The sequence below is a fragment of the Balaenoptera musculus genome, chromosome 17 (assembly GCF_009873245.2).
Source record: "Balaenoptera musculus isolate JJ_BM4_2016_0621 chromosome 17, mBalMus1.pri.v3, whole genome shotgun sequence".
In the NCBI taxonomy this organism is placed as follows: Eukaryota; Metazoa; Chordata; class Mammalia; order Artiodactyla; family Balaenopteridae; genus Balaenoptera; species Balaenoptera musculus.
The window spans coordinates 12,699,707-12,722,295 of record NC_045801.1 but is presented as its reverse complement, the minus strand read 5'-3'; the positions used below and the strand labels follow the sequence as shown (position 1 = coordinate 12,722,295).

Genomic DNA, 22,589 nt, shown 5'->3' with positions numbered 1-22,589 from the left:
TGGTTCTTTTGGGGAGCCTCCTGGCCTCTGAATTATTGATGCATGTCTACATTATTCAGAGGCTCTATTTGCATTAGTTAGCTGAATTTGGTGCCCCTGTGAACAGGAAAGCTGCCTGGGGAAGCCAGTCCTGATCGCAGCCTCACGACTGGTCTGAATAATAACTGTGGAGCAATCTCTGCTCTTTGGTGCTTCTGCTCCAGCCGTACACACGGCTTGTTTCTCTCCTCTCCCTTACCCACGGGGCCTTCGGAACTGAGCTCTCCTCCTCCCGTACTTCTACAAGCCACACAACCCTCCTGCAACTTGTAATCCTCTTTGCTTCTTAAAGATGCAGCAACTCAAGTGCCGCCTCCGCCAGGAAGTTCTCCCTGACTTCCAGACTTGGGGTAGACTTGGGATAGCCGCCTGTAGTAACTGAACAGAGCCCTTCTCACCCCCTTGCGTCAGAATATCTGTCTCATCCACTAGACTGAACTCTGTGGGGATGAACCTGTGTTTCATAGGCATCTCATTGCCTGGGATGGCACCTGTAACCTAGCAGGTGCTCTGTGTGGGATGTTGATTGCAGTGACGGGGAAAGATTTCTTCAAGAAGGCGGGATTGGAATTGAGCCCTTCTTATGGTCTAGAGAGCGTGTGGAGGGTGTGTGTTGTGAGGGGCTTGACACTGGAGGACAGAAGGAAAGGCTTCATTGTGGGTGCTGAGATGACTACTTTCCTTGGAGCTGATGGGCTGAGTAAGAGCTGTCGGGGATGAGCTTGGGGAGGGAGCATAAGCCTGGCTTACTGATGCATTAACGGCCTAAGTGAAGAGTATGATCTTGAGTTTTTAGGGACTAGAGGGACCCTCAGGGCTTTTGAGCAGACACTCCCCAAGATAATCGGCTTGTCTCTTTGGTGGACTGGCTAGGGTGAAGAGGAGAGGGAGAAGGTAGAGAGGAAGAGGAGGTCTAGATGCACTTGACATCCTAGACCAGCTGTGTCCTGGGAGGGAGAGGAATGAGGTGACAAAGATATTATTTGAGTCTAGAAATTGAAGAGCGCTAGCCCTCGACCCTGAGCACACATGTAGCTGATTCAACCTTGCCATCCTGCATCTGCCAGAGGAGGTTATACAAGTGACATGACCCAGCACACTCTGGAAGCTGGCAGGAGCATAAATAATACATCAGATATGCAGATGAACGGCCCAGGGTGTCTCTGGTCTGGGGGAGAATTCTTAGCAGACCTGAGATATTTGCGGAGCGGAATGTTCCGTTTCCCATCTAGTCCACAGCCTCAAGACACGGCACAGAGTCGTGAGTGCGAGAGAGCTTTCCAACGTGGACGTCTCTCCAGCACCAGTGGTTTTCTGTCCTGAACAGAACTTGAGGAAAGGTCATTCCTGTTTGTCCAAGCTTCCCATCTAACCTGAGGTTCTGAAAGATCCTGTTCTCCCTGGGGGCCCAGGTAGGGCTCTCCCCACCCCTGTCAACCTTGGGGCCAGGAGTGGTCCTTTATCAGAGATGTCCACCCACCTGGGACCCTTTGCCAAGTACACATCCCGGACCCCACTCAGGGCTGGAAGGTGTGTTTTAAAGGCTCTTCAGGTTATTGAAGCTTTAAAAGCCACTGAGCTAACCAGTCATAAAAGCGAACACAGTAACTGCTGTCAAAATACCAATAGAATGTAAAGAAAGGACATTTGCGTTCCCCTCCACTTGCACCATGAGACCCAGTGCTGTGGTCTGCTTGGCGTGACTTCGAGGCCTTGGCCGGCATCCGTGCTGCCTTTAGTCTTTCCCTCCCTCTAACCAGACCCCAGAGTCTGCTGTCTCCTCAGGTCTCCCTGGAGCGTTTACCTGTGTGGGGCTCCTTCTGAGCGAGGTCCTTTTCTCTCTGCCTGTCTCTCCAAGGAACAGAAGAAACTTGGAGGCCTTGGCCACGTCCCACCTTCCAGATGTGAAACCTTCCCTGGTGACTCTAGCCACAGAAAGCTTTTCAGTTTTTCCCTTCTGGAACGGTCCTGATTCTTAGCCTGGCAGTCTCGCTCTGGGCTTCCTCAGTCTGTGTTCCACAACTTGAGCCCATGTGATGTGTAGCACCTACAGAGCCTGGCCCGTGGCCGAGGGGCAGCCCAGGATCTGAAGACAGTTCACAGAAGAGGAATCTCATTGAACGGCACCTGAGCATAAGCTCATCTACCCCGTCATAAAAAGGGAAATGTAAATGAAAAATGCCACTTTTTCCTATGAAGATCGCATAATGCGCAAGTTGGTCATGTCCTGGATAGCGGACAGAGCTGCGGAGAAGCAGCCCCGCGTGCGTCCGTTGCCGGAGGGAATCGCGTGGGTCCAGCCCCGTCGGGGGCCGCTTTGGCGTTCCTTATCCAAACTGCACATGCGCGTGGTCTTTGACCCAGCAGCCTCACGTGGGGATGCTTTTCCTGGAGATGTACCTGCAGATATTTGTGTGAAACGAACAATGCACACGATTATTCACGGTATGTGTAGAGGAGCATTTATATGGACTCTATGTAGAAGACTAAATGTAAATCAAATGTCTGTGAGTCGGAGACTAGTTCATTCAGTGAACGATGGCTCTGGCACCGTGGGCCAGGTGTGGAAGAGTGAAGAGGTGCTGTGTGCATGACACGGGCAGATCTTGGGATGTGTTGAGAAAAAAAGCAAGGAGCAGAATAGTGAGCTGTGTAAAACGTGTGCATGTGTGGCAGGGTTGTAAGAGTTTATATTTGCCCCGATTCTGTAAGGAGGCCCCAGAAACTAACACAAGTGAAAGCCTGTGAGTGTTGAGGGGGGAGGCTGGGCAGAGAGGGAAAGGGGCATGCAGGTGACTTTTGACTGTGGATCTTTGGGCATCATTTGAATTTTGAACCATATTGAGTGTATTATCTAGCATACATTTTATTTATTTATTTTTATTATTATTATTTTTAAAATTTATTTATATATATTTTTATTTTTGGCTGCGTTGGGTGTTTGTTGCTGTGCGCGGGCTTTCTCTAGTTGTGGCGATCAGGGGCTACTCTTTGTTGTGGTGCGGGGGCTTCTCATTGCGGTGGCTTCTCTTGTTGAGGAGCATGGGCTCTAAGTGCATGGGCTTCAGTAGTTGTGGCTCTTGGGCTCTAGAGCACAGGCTCAGTAGTTTTGGCGTGTGGGCTTAGTTGCTCCGCGGCATGTGGGATCTTCCCAGACCAGGGCTCGAACCCATGTCCCCTGCATAGGCAGGCGGATTCTTAACCACTGTACCACCAGGGAAGTCCCATACATTTTATTTTAAAAATTCATGACCTTGTTAAGGTGAGACTGGGGTTGTGGGTTTTGGGGAGGAAGACCACAGAGGTAAAGTGCCATTTCTTATCCATTCACATCAAGGGTATGTATTATCAGCACAACTTATACAAATCCCAATGGAGGGACATTTACAAAATACTTGACCAATATTCTTTAAAACTGGCAAGGTCACCAAAAATAAGGAAAGTCTGAGAAAATGCCACAGCCAAGAGGAGCCTAAGAAGAGAGGACTAAATGTAATGTGGGGTCCTGGATGGGATCCTCAAACAGAAGATGAATATTAGGAAAAGACTAAGAAAATCCTAATCAAGGGCAGACTTCCGTTCATAATATTGTATCAGTATTGGTTCACTGTATGAAATGTATCATCTAGTACTAGTATGAGATGGTAGTAGGGGTGACGATATATGATAATATAATTTGGTGTGAAGTATATGAGAACTCTCTGTGCTATACTCAGATTTTTCCGTAAAATCTAAAACTGTGGTAAAAACTCAAGTTTATCTAAAAATAAGCAGAAAAACAATCATGGCCTCATTTGATTCTCTCGATACCGTATGAGTCATTTCTACCTTACAGGTGAGAGGACTGAGTTTCAGAGAGGTTATGTAATGTGCCCAGGTGCCCACAGCTGGGACGTGGTGGTAGGAACCCAGGTGTGGCCCAGCCTGGCAGGGGAGGTGGTGCCAGGCGAGCGTGGAAGGGACCTCTGGGATGTTGTTGGGACACAAGAAAGGGGAGCTAAGTCCTAGCCCAGTGTGTGGATGTGGGCCATCTTGTAGGGAGCTGGGGTTGGAGATACAGCCGGGGGTCAGATCCCAGGGGTCCCCACGAGTGCTCTCATCACATAAAAATTGTCACTCTGTGAAGTGATTGAGGTGTTAACCAGCATCTTATGGTAATCATTTTACAATATATACATGTATCAAATCATCACACTGTAAACTTAAAACTTACTGTTTTCTGTTCATTTTCTTAGACCTCAGAAGACCTCTACCTTCTCAAGAGTCTGCAGTGGGGTCAGGGCAGTTTGGGGATGGACCCAGATAAACCATGAGTGAAAAAGCTCCCGGGGTCTTCCTAGGCTGGCATCCTTTGAGTCCCTGAGGATAAGGCAGAACTTGCCCCCTCGCCTGGCTTTTAGAACAGCGTGTTCCCAGGAGGCGGAAAGATGGGTTTTCAATCAGATAAAGGTAGGATCCTGCAGAAACTTCCAGGGCCCTGTGGTCCCCAAGAGGTATGTCATCACACTCCAGGCCACACCGGTGAGGTAACGGGGGGTAGAAGAAGAAACAGGGAAACTTAAAAATAGGAGAAAGGAGACTGTGTGTGCTTGTGTGTGTGCCTGCATGTGGCGGCACGTGCGTGTGCGCGTTGGCGCGTGGGGCTTGCATGGCCCTGTGCCGGCCGTGAGGGCCCGGAAACTTCTTTTTTTTTTTTTTTTTTAATTTATTTTTATTTTGTTTATTTTTGGCTGTGTTGGGTCTTTGTTGCTGCGCACGGGCTTTTCTCTAGTTGCGACAAGCGAGGGCTACTCTTCGTTGTGATGTGCGGGCTTCTCATTGCGGTGGCTTCTCTCTGTTGCGAAGCATGGGCTCTAGGCGCGCAGGCTTCAGTAGTTGCGGCACGCGGGCTCAGTAGCTGTGGCTCACGGGCTCAGTAGTTGTGGCTCGCGGGCTCTAGAGCGCAGGCTTAGTAGTTGTGGCGCACGGACTTAGTTGCTCCGCGGCATGTGGGATCTTCCCAGACCAGGGCTCGAACCCGTGTCCCCTGCATTGGCAGGCGGATTCCCAACCACTGCGCCACCAGGGAAGCCCCAGGCCTGGAAACTTTTTAAACGGACAATTAGGCAAAGTTTGTGCCTCCTTTGAAGGGAACCTGATGGTCAGACATCCAGTTTACAAAATAGGTAACTGGGGAGCAGCAGTTTGACATTGATAAGGAACCTTTATTTTGTAAAAGATTTTTAATCTCTCTGGTTTCCCTGATACAACATCTGAACCTTGACCTGGAACTTAGGTCGTATGTACCTGTTGGGGTCATGCGGGTGGTGCTTTTGGTGGTGATGCCACTGCTCCTGGTTCAGGGACTCTAAAAAAGATAACTAATAATAAAAACACCTGATGTTTATATAGGTTACCAGACCCTGTGATTTGACTTAATGACACATAGCAATGGTGTGGACCAGTGCAGAGCTGGCTTTGAATATTGAGAATAGTCGCTTTGCCTAATCTTCGTGGAGCTCATGGCAGTTTTCAAAGCACATAATTACGTCGTGTCTACACATGGGGTTGAGCACTGTAAGATAGATGATGTGAATTTTGTCCTTTGGTCTCTTGTGTAGACTCATCGGTGGGTCGTAATCTCTTTGCCTTAAATTAAGAAAATGCTGTTCCAGAAAAGTCTAAACATTTTTTTTTTTTGCTTTGAAATAGAACTTTAATTTAGAAGTATTCCCCTATATTCTTTTTTTTTAACTTTTAATTTTATATTGGAGTATAGTTGATTAACAGTGTTGTGTTAGTTTCAGGTGTACAGCAAAGTGATTCAGTTATACATATACATGTATCTATTCTTTTTCAAATTCTTTTCCCACTTAGGTTGTTACAGAATATTGAGCAGAGTTCCCTGTGCTATACAGTAGGTCCTTGTTGGTTATCCATTTAAAATATTGTAGTGTATACATGTCCATCCCAAACTCCGTAACTATCCTTCTCAGAAAAGTCTAAACATTTTATATGAAAGCAAGAAAGCAGAAGGAATAAAAACAAACTCAAAAAAACCAGGGTATGGGGAATCTCTCCTAAATTTTAAATATAAAACCTTTATGGGGGTCGGTGACAGTGAATAAGGGTGTTGTGAATAATTTATGGACTTTTTTTTGTCACCATAGCCTCTTGTGCGTGTTGGTCAGGTCAACGTGTTTGGGAGTGGGTACCTTTCCGTGGGTCGGTGACAGTGAATAAGGGTGTTGTGAATAATTTATGGACTTTTTTTGTCACCGTAGCCTCTTGTGCGTGTTGGTCAGGTCAATGTGTTTGGGAGTGGGTACCTTTCCGTGGGTCGGTGACAGTGAATAAGGGTGTTGTGAATAATTTATGGACTTTTTTTTGTCACCATAGCCTCTTGTGCGTGTTGGTCAGGTCAACGTGTTTGGGAGTGGGTACCTTTCCGCGGAGGTTTTTCACTTTCTTTGGGATGCACTGTGGTTGTGTGGGAAGGACAAAGGTCATGCAGTGGGATATTCCTGAGCTTCTACTCCAAACCAGCCCCAAGCTGTGTGACCTGGTTATGTAACCGCTGAGGACCCTGTCATGGGCCTCATCTGTCTGCTGGAGATGGTGGTTCGCACCTTGCAGGCTTCAGGGCAGAATCAGGTGATTGCCATGAAGTCCACGATGCTCTAATCCCGAGCAGAGACGTGGCCTCGTCTGTCTCCAGTGAGAGGACGCAGGCCAGGGAGTGAAGGGCTCAGGTTAAGAGGCAGGGGTCGTTTCATCTCGGCCTTGGAGGAGGGGCAGTTTGGACCAGGGGTCAGGAGTGGCAGAGATGAGACCTGATTCATTCCGTGTCAGGTCACTAGGTTCTCTAGACCATGGTTTCTCCATGCAGGGGTGAGGTTGGCACAAGTGGTCTTCCTGGGCTCTGTGCCCTGCTCTTCTGTGGACTGGCTTCATGGGAGGAACCTATCAGGTTTCTCCAGCCCATCTCTCCCAGGCTGTAATCACCGCCTCTACTCTCGCCGTCCTGGGTGTGGAGTCAGTGCAGTCGCTCAGGTGAGGGCTCGTCTAGATTTCCAAGTGCTTGTAGCTCCACCAGAGATTTACGAGGATGACCTGGAGCTGGGTTGCCTGTCAGCCAACCATCTGTGATTTAGGAAGCCCATACTCAGGCTCAGGGGCACTGGGGGAGCTGCCTTGACTTCTGAGTTTAGAATCCTTGGGGCTGAATCACAGCAGCAGTGATTGTGGTGGTTAGTTGTGTTTATTCAGTGAACGATCCCAAACTGAAGCAGCGGTGAGTGCAGCTGGCATAGAGCAGCAGGTCTGCAGTTTCCAGGCAGAGCTGGGAGGCGTCTCGAAACCACATTGCACTAACCCCGCATCCTGTTGCAAGGGGCTGTGAGCCCAGCGGCCCGCTGGAGAGACTCTTGGGGGCTTGGCCAGCTGGATGACTGTCCCTGCCACGAGTAAGCTTGGGGCTCATATGAGTTATCTAAATTCGGTTCATTTATTTATTTTTTATTTTTTTATTTTTTTGAAGTCTACACATTTATTAAAAAAACTACAAAATGAAAACATTACACAATTATTTTATATATATATATATATTTTATTTACACAAATATAAAATTTCAAGGTTATTCAAATTTAACCAGAGGACTAAGTCTAATGAGAGAAGAAAAATTAAAAGTAAAGAATTACTAGTCCAGGGGCTTCCCTGGTGGCGCAGTGGTTGAGAATCTGCCTGCCAATGCAGAGGACACGGGTTCGAGCCCTGGTCTGGGAAGATCCCACATGCCGCGGAGCAACTGGGCCCGTGAGCCACAACTACTGAGCCTGCGCGTCTGGAGCCTGTGCTCCGCAACAAGAGAGGCCGCGACAGTGAGAGGCCCGCGACCGCGATGGGGAGTGGCCCCCGCTCACCACAACCAGAGAAAGCCCTCGCACAGAAACGAAGACCCAACATAGCCAAAAATAAATAAATAAATAAATTTAAGAACAGTTTTAATTAAAAAAAAAAAAAAAGAATTACTAGTCCAACAAAGACATGCTTTTATCATGTTTCTGGTACTTTAGGGGACAGGAAGTATTGGTAAAAAGAATGAATAAGGGAAGGACATGCCACTTAACTTCAAATAGACAATAACATTTTCTTCCTAAGCAAATGTAAAACCTCTGTATAGTTTTAAATTTAAATGATCATTTTCATGATTATAGCATTTCCAAATATCAGCTCTTCTAATCTATAAAAGAGACAAAAAGTGAAATAAAAACATGAAATCCCTAACCAAAGTTTATACATCCTCATAATGGTAAATGAAATTAATTTGTTCTTAAAACCTAGTACAATTTTATATGAAGGTATACCATACACACATAAAAGAGAAAAATTAAATGAAAATAATATTTGGGATAATCCTGATCAATATCACAGGCTGTAAATTTAAGAGTAAAAAAGACATATTGAGATTTCCCTGGCGGTCCAGTGGTTAAGACTCCGTGCTTCCACTGCAGGGGGCGCGGGTTCAATCCCTGGTCGGGGAACTAAGATCCCGCATGCCGCGCGGTGCGGCCAAAAAAAAAAAAAGAAAAGACATCTCATCACACAGAATGATTACATTTTCTCTAAGAAATATAAGATTCAGAGGAGTAAACCAATACTAAAATTATGAAAATTATGTCACAGTAAATTCTTAATAAATAGTCTCACAAAATCTCCCACCTTGGTGGAAGTGCTGTTGATGTACTTTTAAAAGCACTTTTAAATATCACATCTTGAAGTGAATGTTCTTCTTGCAGTCTACTCTGAATCAGCTGTAGCATCCTCTGCCGCTCTTTTTACTGTGGTGAAAGATCAAATGTTGCTGGTTCATAAACTAGACCCTCTGCAGATGCAACCATTGTTTCTGCTAAATCCAATACATCTGCTCCAATATACTGACACTTCATGGCAACAGTAATATCTATATTGATTCTCAATTTGCTAGAAGAATCCTTGTCTAGTTCATATTCATACTTCCTGCATGTATCTGGATATACTGAAAATTCCATTGTAGTTAATAAAGCCATAGTGGTAAATGCTGTTAGAGAAACTGTACCCCCCACTGGCTGAAGTCTCTACAGAGCTGTCAGGAACTTTCGGAAAGGCATCCAACTCTTTCACCAAACTTAAGGTTTTCTTCCGATTCAGTCGCCTCATCTTCAGGAAAACCTTCTTCTTCTTTCACATAGTCATGCTTGTGCTACGGTCCCAGCAGACCGCCATGTTTCACAGCAGCCCGGTCGCCCGGGCTCCCGTTTACCTCGGTTCATTTAGATATGTCATGTCATTAATCTGTTGGAAGCTTTGGGTCAAGAGGCAGTGCGGTGTAGTGGTTAGTGCATGGCCCCTGGTGCTGGCCTGCCTGGGTTCGAATTCAGCTCTGTGATCTTCAGTGTGATATTAACCTCTCTGGGCCTCAGCTTTCTCATCTGTGAGAGAGGGAATTGTGACAGTTCGTTAAGGGAGGTAAAGCCCTTGGCACAAACTAAGGGCTCAGTAAAATGTGAGCTGGTGATGTCGGAACTTTATTACTATTAGTGAACCTGCCCTGGCTTCTCCTCCCTCCCAACCCCATAGCAGCTGATCTCACAGGTCTGCTCTGCTTGGACAGTGGGGCCCCTGAGGGCAGGGCTCCTGGGTCTTGGTCCTTTCTGCTTCTGCGGCGTCTGGTGTGGTGAGTGCCCAGCTGCGTGGAGAGGCGCTCAGTCAACAGTGACCAGGTGTGACTTTGGGGGTATAGAGTTGCTGGGAGAATGAACACGCTTCTCTCTCAGGCTGTGCAGATTTCCGATTGGAAAAAGTTGGGGGCATAAGGTTATCGAGCATCTCTCATGGGCAAGATCGTCTGTTGCCGGAGCCTAGAAGTACACAGTGGAAGGACAGTGGGTCCTGGGGGACCTGGGCTCCAGGAGAGGAAACCACACGGAACCTCGTAAAGAACTAGCAGCAGTGGAAACGCGGAGCATTAGTAAGAGTGAGTAGGTGAGTTGTCCCAGTAGGAGGCCAGGCAGGGAAAGGGAAGGGCTGGCTTTGAGGATCTCTGGCAGGCTGCCTGGAAGAGGTGGCGTGGGATTGACCTAGGATTTGGGGGGGGGGAGAATGGTGTGTAGGGTCTTCTTCCAGTAGAGGCTCGGGTTTACCTAAGGGGGCTGCAGGGGAGGCCCCACGGTGAGTCGGAGGGGCCTGCTGGCTGTGGCAGAGGCTTTCTGTAGGGGAAATGCTTATGACTGAACTGTCTAAAAATGACTGAGAGAGAGGCGGGTAGGGCGAGAACACGAGGAGAAGGAGGAGGGGAAAGAGAGGGATCCAGAGAGGGAGGGAGGAGCAGGATGCTAGTTAAGCCTCTGCACAGCGTAAGCTGCTGGTGGTCACTGTGCCCCAGGGGCACGCTCCAGCCCCGCCCTCCTCTGTCCTGCCACCGTCCTTTCTCTTCCAGGCCACCCGCTCCCCGCACGGCCCCAGAAGCCAGTGAGCGGGCATCCCGGCCATTTCCTGCCCCGCGGGCCGCCCCCCTTCTCCGATCCCAGTAGCCCTGTGCAGGCGAGACCTCGCCCCGTGGCCGGGAAGCGGGGCTCCCGTTCCCGCCTGTTTAGCCTGGCGCAGCAGCAGGGAGGTGGGGTCACGTGGGGGCCCCCCACTCCTACCCTGGCATGCCAGCCTCATGAGTCGCCAGCGAAGGGCACAGGTGGGTGGGCAGGGGGCATTCCTCAGGACTGACTCTCCCCAGCCCGCCTGGCATGGGACCCCCTGCTTCTGGGGGTGGCTCTAGGGCAATGGGCCAGCCCAGTTCTGCACCGGGCCGCTGAGTCACGGTCCTGAAGTGTGGCCTCTGAGTCACCCTGCAGCCCTGTTCTCCACAGCGAGTCCTTTGTGGGACTTGCCTGGGCGCGAATGGGCATTTGACCCTGTGTGCCGCTGGCCACCCTCGAGTTCTCTTGCCCCCACCCCGCCCCGTTACAGGCCCCATCCCAAGTCCGCCTCGCAGGATCGGCTACATTCCTTCGTGATCCAGAACCCAAGAGTTTGACTCTAGCCAGCGGCTGAGTTACGGGAAAGAAGCATGGGCAGATTTAGCAAGCTGGGGCAGGAGCGAACCAGGCAAGATCTGGGGGAAGACGGCCGGGTCACCTGTCCTGACAGGGCCACAGGAGGAGTGTTCAAATCTCCTGTGTCTTGCGTATTTTGTGAGCATCTTGAAATGACCTTGAAAACCCACCCCCGTGAGGGAGCAGGTGAGACAGTAACATCTATGTATTGGCACTGACTGTGCTGTGTGCAGTTAATTCCTGTCCAAAGATGTCAGGCTCTGTCCTTATACCCATTTCTGGTGGAAGAAACTGAGGGTTTAGTAGAGGACACTTGCTCAGGGCCCATGAGCTAGGGAGCGGTGTGTCTGGAGTTTGACCCCAGACCTCAGTTCTGTGTTAGATTCTCTGATTCAAGTTCATTGGTTTGTGTGCTCCTTTCATCCTCTCTCTTTCCTTTTTTTTCTTCTCTCCTTTGCCGCTTAGCTGCTGGAGTCTTCCCCATGGAAGGCAGCTGTCAGCAGTGCAGGAAACCACTTAATAGTGGCAGCTAGTGGAAACTAAAATGGCATCATGGAGTCCTGCTGTCACTGTAGGTTCAGCCTGCAGCCTGAGCCCTGAGGGCAAGCTGGGGTGTGGACTTCAGCCCCTGGGATGGAGAAAGCAGCTGTAGGCCTTGACAGTGACGACCCCCAAGGGTCTGTGTCTGGGAGGCGGGGACAGGGACTTAGTGGCATAGTGTGAGGAGATTGAGTAGCTCCTTGACTCTGAGGGGAGACCCATGTTGAGGCTGCAGGGTGCTGGGGAAGCCCCCTGGGGTTCAGGTTCTAGATGTACCCCCTCTTTAGTCAGGAGGCTTTGGGAGCGTCATTTTCTTTCTGCTGTTCTCGGTTGGTTATCCCTTACACAAAGAGAGGAAGTTGGGCTAGACCAGGGTGCTAGCACCCCCCTTTTTTTCCCGGGAAGGGGGGAGGGGGGCGGGGACATCTGCATGGGGGTGAGGGGATTGGAATCTGCCTTTGTAACGAGCTCCCCAGGTGAGGTGGAGAACCTCTTTCAGGTCAGCCCCTGAGACGCAGGTAAGGCCTTCCAGTCTCCTGCCCATGGTGGTCTCAGCCAGGGGGGGTGCTCGGGGCTGAGTGGGCTGCTCCGATAGGGTTTTGTTGGGCCTGTGTTTGAAATCACTCACCGTAACAGCCCGTATATTTCGTGTAAAAACTGGGATTTCTGGCTTCACTTGGGGCGGGTGGTGGGTCCTACTTTCCCAGGGCCACCCTGGCTGGAGCTGCCTGTAAAGGCCCCAGGATCTGAATTCAGTTATTATCTTCACAGTGTAAAACCCCAGAAGACTCAGGCCAACAGGGTGGCTGTGAGGTCTCTATTAACTGGAGGTTCTCTCCTGCAGTGGGTGTGTGAGTGAGGTGGGGAGTGCTATTGAAGTGGATGCTTTTTGAAGACAGATGTATTGGCAGAAAGGCCAGAAGTTGAAGTGGGGTTTCTGGTCTTGATTGAAAGTTTCAGTGCAGTCTTCTGTAAGGGAATGATGGTGATCCGAGTTTCTAGAACCGTGGCTGGCCCACACGAGGTGGCCAATATCGTATGAATTTGAGTGAAATCTGATATAGAGTATTTCTGTGACCTTTGCGACCACTCCTGACTCTTTCTCCTGTTACTATACCTGAAGATTCATTTTTTTAAAAAATTTTATTTTATTTATTTTATTTTTGGCTGCGTTGGGTCTTCGTTGCGGTGCGTGGGCTTCTCATTGTGGTGGCTTCTGTTGCTGTGGAGCACGGGCTCTAGGCATGCGGGCTTCAGTAGTGTGGCATGCAGCCTCAGTAGTTGTGGTGCACAGGCTCAGTAGTTGCGGCTCACGGGCTCTAGAGCGCAGGCTCAGTAGTTGTGGCGCACGGGCTTAGTTGCTCCGCGGCACGTGGGATCTTCCCGGTCCAGGGCTCGAACCCGTGTTCCCTGCGTTGGCAGGCGGAGTCTTAACCACTGTGCCACCAGGGAAGGCCTGAAGATTCATTTTTTAATGGCACTTTTAAATGGGAGGAAAAACTGGGTGTTTTTTCCTCCCAGTGTTATCATGCTTGTTGGCAGTTGGCTCCCTCGTTTTGCACAATGTCAGGTGATGGCTCGGCTGTCCAACTCCCTAACTGTATTCTTGCATTCTTAGCACAAACAGAACGACGAAGTGTGGGTTCTTATCTTATTGGAAAGCGGAAGAAAAAATAAGAACCAACATTTCCTGGATGGCCAGCCCATGCAGGCATGACGGTACAGGCTCTTTACTGAGGATCGACATGTAGGTTAAGCAACTTGGTCACGGTCACACAGTGGCAGAGTCACGGTTTGAGCCCCGGTCTCTGTCTCTTGAGCTCGCTTTCCTCCCACTACCCTGGACTACTTCTCCTAAATAACTAAGTGGCCAGTATAGTACAAGCCGTAGTGCATAAGAAGCTCTGAGGCTGGGACAGAAATGTCCATAGCTAGCCTGTGGACTGTTCACACAGATCCGATTCCCCACTGGGTCTTGTTCAGTATCTTTGTGCTTTCTGTCTGGATTGAGTAGACAGGCAAGGCTGAACTTGGGAGGCATCGGTGCGAAGTCTGATCTGGGCTGTAGTGTCATCTGAGGTTGATCTTGGGTCTGGTATTTATTTAACCTGCCTTAGCCTCGGTTTCCTTATCTGTAAAATGGATGCGATAGCACCTAGGTCAAAGGTGGCTGGATGAGCCTCTCACAGATGCAGTGTCTGGTATCGATACGTGGGAGGCCCTCAGCCATCATTTCTTTCTTCGTCCCTACAAGTAGAGGGGCTGAGTTACAGGTCCTGAGGGGAGATCGCTTTCTCTTCCCTCCTTCAATGTGTCATCTCCCTCTCCTTAAGCTTGTATCATCTGGGTGTGGTGAGAGCCCCAGGACTAAAGCCGCCCTACAAACCGATTGGTGACAGAAAACCCGTGAACACCTCCTTTCACGTGGGGCCCCGTGACTGGTTGGCAGCTGCCAGCAGTGATGGGAACGGGTGGCGCCCCAGGGGCTGCGGGAACGGTGTGTGCAAACCCGGGCAGGACGACTTACTGGAACCGCTGGGCAGCTCTGTGAAGGGAACTGGCTACAGGACGCAGAGCTCCTTCTGGCGGAACGGGTTCCCCGCTGTGGGCTCTGGGGTGTGGTGTGGGACCAGGAACCGGCTGCTCCCCAAAGGCACCTTCGGGAGGCACAGAGACGGCTGGGCATCCCAGCTAGGGGCATTTGGGGAAAGGATTTCAGGGGCTTTAGGAGTGGGAGGGGACGTACACGGGGAGACTTGCCAGGCTGGTTGCCTGCTGAGTGGTCTTGTAAAGAAGAGGAGCTGATGAGCACTGGCACGTGAGTTCTCACTCTCCTGCCGAGTTTATCACTTGGCTGTGTGGCGGTGTCTCTGTCTCCTGCCGTGTGACCTTCTCAAGAGCAGGCGAACTCCTTGCAGAGTGCCCTTCCCATTGAAACACGTTGATGGCCGTCGATGACCCACAGGCAAGATGTGAACTTTGGGATGCCACTGTGGATATGTCACCTCGCCTTCCTTCTTCTCCGTCAACAGAGTGGCATATCCAGAGTGGCATCCCAAAGACAGAGATGTCTTACTTCATCTCTTTCTGATGGTTTTCCCTCCCTCTCTCCTTTCTTCTGTGCTTCTATCTGTTCTTCCATCTATACTTATACACTTCCTTCCACCCTTCCGTGCTTTTTTTTCCTTCCAACCATCCTTGTATATATTTCACTCCACCCAGCCACCCTTCCTTCCAGCAGCCATCCTTCTACCCAGCTACCCAGCCATCTAGTAGTCATTGCCTACCTACGATGCATGGGACACTGTGCCTGGCTCTGGAGATGCACAGATGGGTAAGAGCCAACGAGGTCCCTATTCTGAAGGAGTTCATGTTCTGGTGGGAAGCCGTGCATAGAACTAAGTCCTCATAGCACAGTCAGGTAGGTGCTGTAATAGTACTAACAGGGGTACATTGGAGCATGGCGGGGAGTGAGGGTTCAGTGTGGGTGGCCCAGGGATGGTTTCGCTGGAGAACTGCTTGAACTGAGTCTCAGAGGATGACATGGGTCTTGAGGCCTGTGAGGGTCAGGGAGAGGAGGCAGAGGTGAGTATGGACGCCCCCAGACCTTGCTGTGTATTGATAGAACCGTAAGGCGTGGATGGACTCAGGCCAGAGATCCACCTGCAGATGTTTATTCAATCTTTGTTGCCTTGTCACCCTAGTGCCCAGCGCACAGTATGATCTTGATAGCCATTGGTTCACTTCCTTTGCTGTCCTTTCCAGAAGTGAGTTCCTTTCGTATCCTTGCCCTTGTCCACAGTCCTAGTCATTGGCCTGGTGAGTTAGCAGCTGCCGTGAGAAGCACGAGCCCCAGTGGGGTGAGGTGGGCCGTGTCCTGGCAGAGTAGCTCTGAATCTCCCCCTTCAGGTCCACCTTCCCTCAAGCCCCAGTCTCAGAATCAAGGGGAAATTAACAGGAAAACAAACCTCCCCCCCCCGCGCCCCCCCTCCACCCCGAGCTTGCTTATTTGTAGAAATGTTGGAAAATACAGATGGCAGATAATCCTGACGCTCCGTGATAGCTGCTCTTACCATCTGGCTCTCTTGCTTCCTGCTTACGATGGTTTCGTATCTCGACTTTGTTCACTTAACATTACATCCTGACCATTTCCCAGTGTCATTCAGTTATGAAAACTTGTTTTGAGCAGCTTTCCCATGTGTCATCGTGCACTTGTGCAAGAAAGGTACTCTGTCACTCATTTTTGCTCCTGTTGTAAAATGAGGATAATCACAGCCCTTTCTCCGCGGGGTTGATGTGAAGGAGAGGTGAGGAAAGTTCGTCCGGGTGCCCCACCTAGGACGGCACAGAGCACGTGCTGCCGGTATTGCTGTCCTTGTCATCTTTGGGCACGTTAGGACTGCTGGGCATTCGTATTTCCTTCTGCTTTGCCTGGTATAATGCACGAACCTTTTCACACATCTCTGGTTGTTTTCCTGGCAGAGGCCCCCAGAAAGGTTTGAGGAGTTTTATAGAGTCTTGATACAGTGCGGCATAACTTTCCAGGTATAGTTCAACACCCAGAACAAAACCATGTTCTTGTTGCTTTTCTTTGACTACTGCTGTGATTGACCAGCTTTTCATGTGTATTGCCTACTTGTGTTTTCTCAACTGGTCATTTCCTTTGGCGTGTTTAGCAGGGTTTTTTTTTCATAGAGTGGTAAGATCTGTCTCGACTAACTTGTGGATTTTGCAGATGGGGCACTGGTGAGTCCCACTGGACTCTTTGTTAGGCATACGGAAATGACGCCTTCCTTTCTGTGGGGTACATTTCATTACAAATCTGCATCTGATTGTGGTAGCAAAACGGTGCTTTGCAAATGAATGCAGGGGGGCCTGTCTCATTAATCTGGGCTGTTGCCAATTTTAAATATTCCTCCCTAAGAGGTATTTGCCAGAGAGCTTCTCCCTTCTCTCTTCCTTCCTTTCCTCATAAGCAAAATAAAAAGTCCTGCTAACTTTCAGGTGTCATTGCAAACATCAGCTCTTCCAAGACCTCCACCCTGGAACCCCCAGATTCACTGCTGATGGGGGTTGAGCTGACATCTCCTTCACAGCACTGGTGGCAGTTTCTAACGCAGTGGATGTTTTAGGAACATTTGTTTACATTCCTCCTGTAGACTCAAATCTTTTCCAGGGCAGGGACCTTGTCTCTTTTTGCATTGTATGTGTTCCCTCAGCCCCTCGTGCAGGGCTTGGAAGTGGATACCCAGCGTGGTAAAATGACTTGCGTGGATATGGCTGACCCAGAGCTTGACCGGGTTTGTGAGCCCACCTTTGAGCTGAATCTCCCAGGACCCTTTGCATCTGTGGCCAGAGCTTGGCTTTGATGTCTGGGTGAGCAGAGCGAAGGTCGGCTGGCGTGGCAGGGCCTTGTCCCTGCGCCCCGCTGGCGTCAGTCCCTCTGGGTTGTTTTGGCTCATTGAGGACAGAGCAAGATCTAGGGGAAAGGTTGGGACTGGCTTCTAGGTGAGTGCCCAGTGACAGCCAGCTGTACCCTCTGCTTGGCTACACCCAAGTCCTGCACTCCGTGTGGCTTCCTCGGGCCTGCCGGGGAAGGAGAAAGAAGCTTCTTCGTCACAAGCAGAGGCATGAAACCACCAGAGAACTCTGGTTGCACCACTCCAGGGCCCGTCCTGCTGGCAGGAGGAGCCGCAGGTGGTGTGTGGGTTGGCACTGCGGGTGGGGAGGGAGAGGAAGTCTCCACGGTGGTCGGGTAACCTCCGTGCGGGTTGGAATGCTTGGTTCCTGGGTGGGCAGGGCTGGGGGAGGTCTCGGGTTGGAGGGGAGAGAGCCTGCCAGCTGGAATTGGAATCGGGGTGCCGCCGATCCCCTGCTGTGTGAGCGTGGGCTTGGTACCCATCTCCGGGAGACCCAGCCTCCTCTCGGGAGAGTGGAACTAACTAGGCCTACTCTCAGGGCTTGTGGGCAGATGCAGTGACTGGATGCCTGTTCCTGGCACTTAGCAAGTGCCCAGTGGATGTTGCCTTTACTTTTGTTCTCCCCATCCACCTCCGGCTTCCGTAATTGACACACGTTGAATGTGGCAGGAAATTGCTAACATTGGGAAATTCTCAGCGGAGTCGGTGAGAACTCAAATTGGGGGTCCTCAGGGCCACCAGAGCACCAGACGAGAGTGGCGAGGCTGCCCCCCCCGTGCGGGAGGGGATCCTGCTAGGAGGCTGAACACGCAAGTCCGGGACCCGTCTGAGACCTTGGGGTCCGTGTGGGCCGGAACCCCACGTTGCACTCCCAGGCCCGCTCCTTGGAGCTGAACGACCCTGGGTGCGTGTCTTGCCACTCTTCCCTCACCCGTGAAGTGGGCGTAGGGGGGTCACTGCACCACAGGTTGGATGAAGACCCTCGGGATGGGCGGTGGTTGGAACCATCCAAGAGCCGCTGGGATCAGGGCTGGCCAGGCTTTTCCATGGGGGAGGGGTAGGTAGCAGTTTGTGGGGTGCTTCTTTTCTGGGGGCTTTTCAGGCACAGAGCAGCCTGGGGCCTGACATAGATATGGATGTAGTTGGGAGGATAATCCAATAATTACCCCCTGCCCCCCCGAAGACATTCACATCCGAATCCCTAGAACCTGTGCATATTACATGTTATGTGACCAAAGGGGTATTAAGATTGTAGGTGGAATGAAGGCTGACCTTAATATAGGGAGATTATCCTGGATTTTGCTGTGGGTCCAGTGTCATAACAAGGGTCCTTAAAAGTGGAGGAGGGAGACAAAGAGGAGGTCAGAGTGACGTGATGTGAGAAGTAACATTGCTGCTTTTTTTTTTTTTTAAATCTACCACCTTAACCTTTTTTTTAAATTAATTTATTTTTGGCTGTGTTGGGTCTTCGTTTTCTGTGCGAGGGCTTTCTCTAGTTGCAGCGAGTGGGGGCCACTCTTCATCGTGGTGCGCGGGCCTCACTGTCGCGGCCTCTCTTGTTGCGGAGCACAGGCTCCAGACACGCAGGCTCAGTAGTTGTGGCTCACGGGCCTAGTTGCTCCGTGGCATGTGGGATCCTCCCAGACCAGGGCTCGAACCCGTGTCCCCTGCATTGGCAGGCAGATTCTCAACCGCTGCGCCACCAGGGAAGCCCATCATTGCTGCTTTGAAGATGGGGGAAGAGACCGTCAGGCAGGGGATCCCCCCCACCCCCCAGAGCCTCCAGAAAGGAATGTCACCCTGCTGACAACCCAGTGAGCCCCCATTTGGACTTTTCACCTCCAGAACTGTATTTAGTTCATTTGTGTTGCATTTAAGGCATGGAGCTTTTGGTAATTTGTTCCGACAGCCCTGGGAAGCTAATGTGATGGAGAAAGCATTTTTGGCCACCCTTTGTTTCCTGGGGGGGGGGGTGGGAGCTGGGGACCATCAGAGGGGAATGTCCTTTGGGGTGTGGCACTGGCAGACAACCCTGTATTTGGGCATGACCATCGGTGACTGGGTCCACCGAGGCCTGCCTGGTGACCTGGTGGGGAAGGCTTGGCTAAACAGGTGTGCTGAAACCACTGCGCCACCAGGGAAGCCCTGTTTTAAGTTTTAATTGTCGGTCTGTTAGAGTATTTCTTAAAGCATCTCGGGAGTGCTCGACAGGTGCACACTAGGCTCAGGTGATGAGCCCCTCCATCCAGCAGGTTGGCTGTGCCTAGGCTCAGGGCCCGGCACCTTCTCAGTCTTTCCTGCCGGGGCCCTGCTGAGCTGCCTGTTCAGGGTGTGTGGCCAGCAGTCCCGCTGCCTGTCTGCTTTCCTGCCCTGACCCACAGGAATGGGTTCTCAGGCAGCAGTGGGGGGCTGGATGGAGGTGACCCTGGCCCCGGCGGTCCCACTCTTGGAATGCGGGCCCCGAGCCTTGCCTCAGTGAGGCCATTTAAGAAGAAGGCATATTGTGTCTGTGAGGGGTTTCTCACTAATACTGTATGTGTGTGTGTGTGGTGTCAGGGGTGGGTTCAATGTATAGGATGCCATTAAACGCCTCTTTAAAGCCAAGCCAGGACAGTGCCCTGGTCGTCATCACCTGGGCCTGACGGGCACTGGGGTGGAGTGTGGGCTGCTCCCCGAATGGTGGGGCTTTTTCTTTGCCCAGGGCCTGACTCGGCTGACCTCAGGCGCCCTCCTCGGTGCTGCTCCAGAGCTGCCTGGAGCCGCTGGCTGGGCCGCCCAGAATGTGAGGAATGGCTGGCGATGCTGCCCGGGCTTGTGTTTGGCCTCAGCCAAGGTCAAGTTGTCAGGGAAGATGAAGCGGGAGAGTCTCACTTGTGGGGAGGACAAGTCTTGCGGGGCCAAGACTGCTGTCTGGCAGCTCTTTTATATGCAAACCCGACCCATCCGCTCCTCTGCCTGGACCGCCCCCATCTCCGCGGCCGAATCCTGGGGTTGGCCGGCGGCATGCAGACACCTGGCCGGAATGACAATGAGCGATCGCGGAGGACGCTCCGCTGGGAGGGCTTTGCTGAGCCAGCACTTACTTCCCTGCATTTCCAGCCCGCTCTCCTCTCCTTCTCTGGCAAAGGCCGGGCCATTGGGATGGTAATGCCCTCTGGGCTGGCCTTGGCTCCAGGTGAAAAATGAACTCGGAGGCCTGTCCTTGAGGCTATACAGTCTCATTTTTTAATGCAGATGTGCTGGGGGGATTGGGGTGCTTGGGGAGAATGGAAAAGGGGCCTGGGGAGTCCTGAGTCATGAAACGGAGGTGGTCTGAGCTGTCACCCCTCCTGGGGCATCTCCTTTGATGTGAATGTGCCAGAGGTCCCAGGTCATCTACCCCCGCCCCCTGATCAAATTACTTTATGCTGCTTCCTGGTGAATCTAAACTATGCCTTCACTGAGGGTGGGAGGTCCACCACAAACCATTATGAAAGGAAAATATGAGAAAAGAGCAATGACATAGTCCCAGTGGCATTGTATTTGGGTTTCTGTGATACTGTCCTCATCCACCAATAGTTTTTTCCTTGACTTGTAAGATAATAACGTTTTTTCCTTATTATAAAATAATTCTTTGTTTGGCAAAGAATTAGGTAGCACTTCTTATAAACTAGGCAACTGTTCTAAGCCCTTGGCAAATATTAACTCATTTAATTTAATCCCATGGCAGCCCTGGGAGACGGTGCTGCAAGGCACAGAAGTTAGGTGATGCGCTGAGGGCACAGGGTCGCTTCCTGGAAATGACCAGGCAGTACTACTGCTTCAGGGTCTGTAACCTTCTCTCTGAAAAGCAGAAAATTAAAAATGTTAGTTCTGCCACCCAGAAATAAATACTCTCAGTATTTCCAGAATTTGGGGCAGAGTATAGATGTATCATAGTTCACTTAACTATATTAATTTTCCATAATTTGAATCGGTTTCTTTTTAAAAAAAATGGTCCTTGCATATATACTCGTGCATCCTGGCCTTACTTCCTCTTCACATGTTAATTTTTTTAGTGGCATCTCTTTACTTTTGAAAAGTTTACTAGACTTTAAGAATGGTTTAAAATTCCCCCAAACACCCCCATAGGCACTGCCTCAAGGCAGGGTCTTCAGAGCACACTCTGCTGTTGCTTCTGGTGGACAGAGTTTAGCTGTAAGCAGTTTAGGACAGTGTTGACGGCAGTGGTGACCGGAGGCCTGGGGGCCAGGTTTGGGAGGAAGCCCAGTGAATGAGTTAACAAACTTGCAGGTTGCCTATTACATCTTACAATTAATTATTTAAGCAGTCATTAGTAAATCATTGAAGCTGACATTATTATTCTTTATTATTAAATAACAGGATGTTGCTAATGCTATCAAGCATTAATTATTTAAGTCTCATTACTGGGTATTAAGCTTTATAGTGTTTGACTAACATCGAAAGTCAGAGGAACAAAGCCGATGTGAGACAATGGCAGCTGTTTTCTGTTAGGATAGCCTCCCTCCTGGTTTCCCCGAGAGCTTGAGGACCTGGGTTTTTTTTTTTTTTTTTTTTTAAACTTTGGGTTTATTTATTTATTTATGGCTGTGCTGGGTCTTCGTTTCTGTGCAAGGGCTTTCTCTAGTTGCGGCGAGCGGGGGCCACTCTTCATCGCGGTGCGCGGGCCTCTCACTGTCGTGGCCTCTCTTGTTGCGGAGCACAGGCTCCAGATGCGCAGGCTCAGTAGTTGTGGCTCTCGGGCCTAGTTGCTCCGCGGCACGTGGGATCTTCCCGGACCAGGGCTCGAACCCGTGTCCCCTGCATTGGCAGGCAGATTCTCAACCACTGCGCCACCAGGGAAGCCCCCTGATTTAAGTCTTGTTGCTGGGGGCTGGACGTGCTAGACTCCTGGTGCCCAGGGACCCCAGGCTTTATCTGTCCCGAGGCGGAGTCCCTCAGAGCAGGTACAGGGTGTGACCTGCCCCTCAGCGTGGGTCATGGAAAGAAATGATTAGGACACAGTTCTTTGGTGCTTTTGGACCTACAGCCAAGAACTGTTCTGGCACCCAGAGAAGAATATCTGCAAATTCTAGCACCAGATACGGATTCAGAAACAAAACCAGGCAAAACATCTGGAATTTTTCTCCTAATTAATATATGCTTGTTGAACAATGGCCTCCACACACTTACAGAAACGTAAAAAGGAGGAAGTGACCTTCCCGTGTAACGTCATCCCTGTCGTTTGGCAGAGAACGTTAACGAAAGGAGTCAGAAAACCCCGGCTTGGAGTCCTGCCTTGACTGTTTCAGTTTCTTAAAGGTCTCACATGAGGGAAAAGTCCTGCCGTCTCCAAGGTACTTCATGAGAGTTACAGGAGATGTTTGATGAAATTCTGTCCAGGGCTGTCATTGGTCCTTTGTGGGTTCAATAAGTGTTCTTTGTCCCCATCCCTGCCCCTTGCTTCTGATCTTCTAGGAATCCAGACACGTGAGAGTATCCATTCTCTGACCTGTTGCACGGGGCCGCCCTCTCCTCCCCAGC

The 22,589-nt window shown here is 50.5% G+C and overlaps 1 long non-coding RNA gene across 12 annotated transcripts in view; it reads left to right on the top strand.

Annotated features, from left to right (window-relative positions):
• The window catches only part of LOC118883392, a 378,475-nt gene that overhangs the window by 35,356 nt on the left and 320,530 nt on the right, over nucleotides 1–22,589 (top strand). Inside the window, exon 1 of one of the 12 annotated variants that reach the window (XR_005017003.1) lies at nucleotides 14,365–14,464. The exons of 9 other annotated variants lie outside the window; for them this stretch is intronic. This is a non-coding gene — a long non-coding RNA (uncharacterized LOC118883392). Of the gene's footprint in view, nucleotides 1–14,364; nucleotides 14,465–14,894; nucleotides 15,068–18,048; nucleotides 18,061–22,589 lie in introns of those variants that run through there. 2 more of the 12 variants (XR_005017007.1, XR_005017006.1) reach the window with 2 other exon arrangements.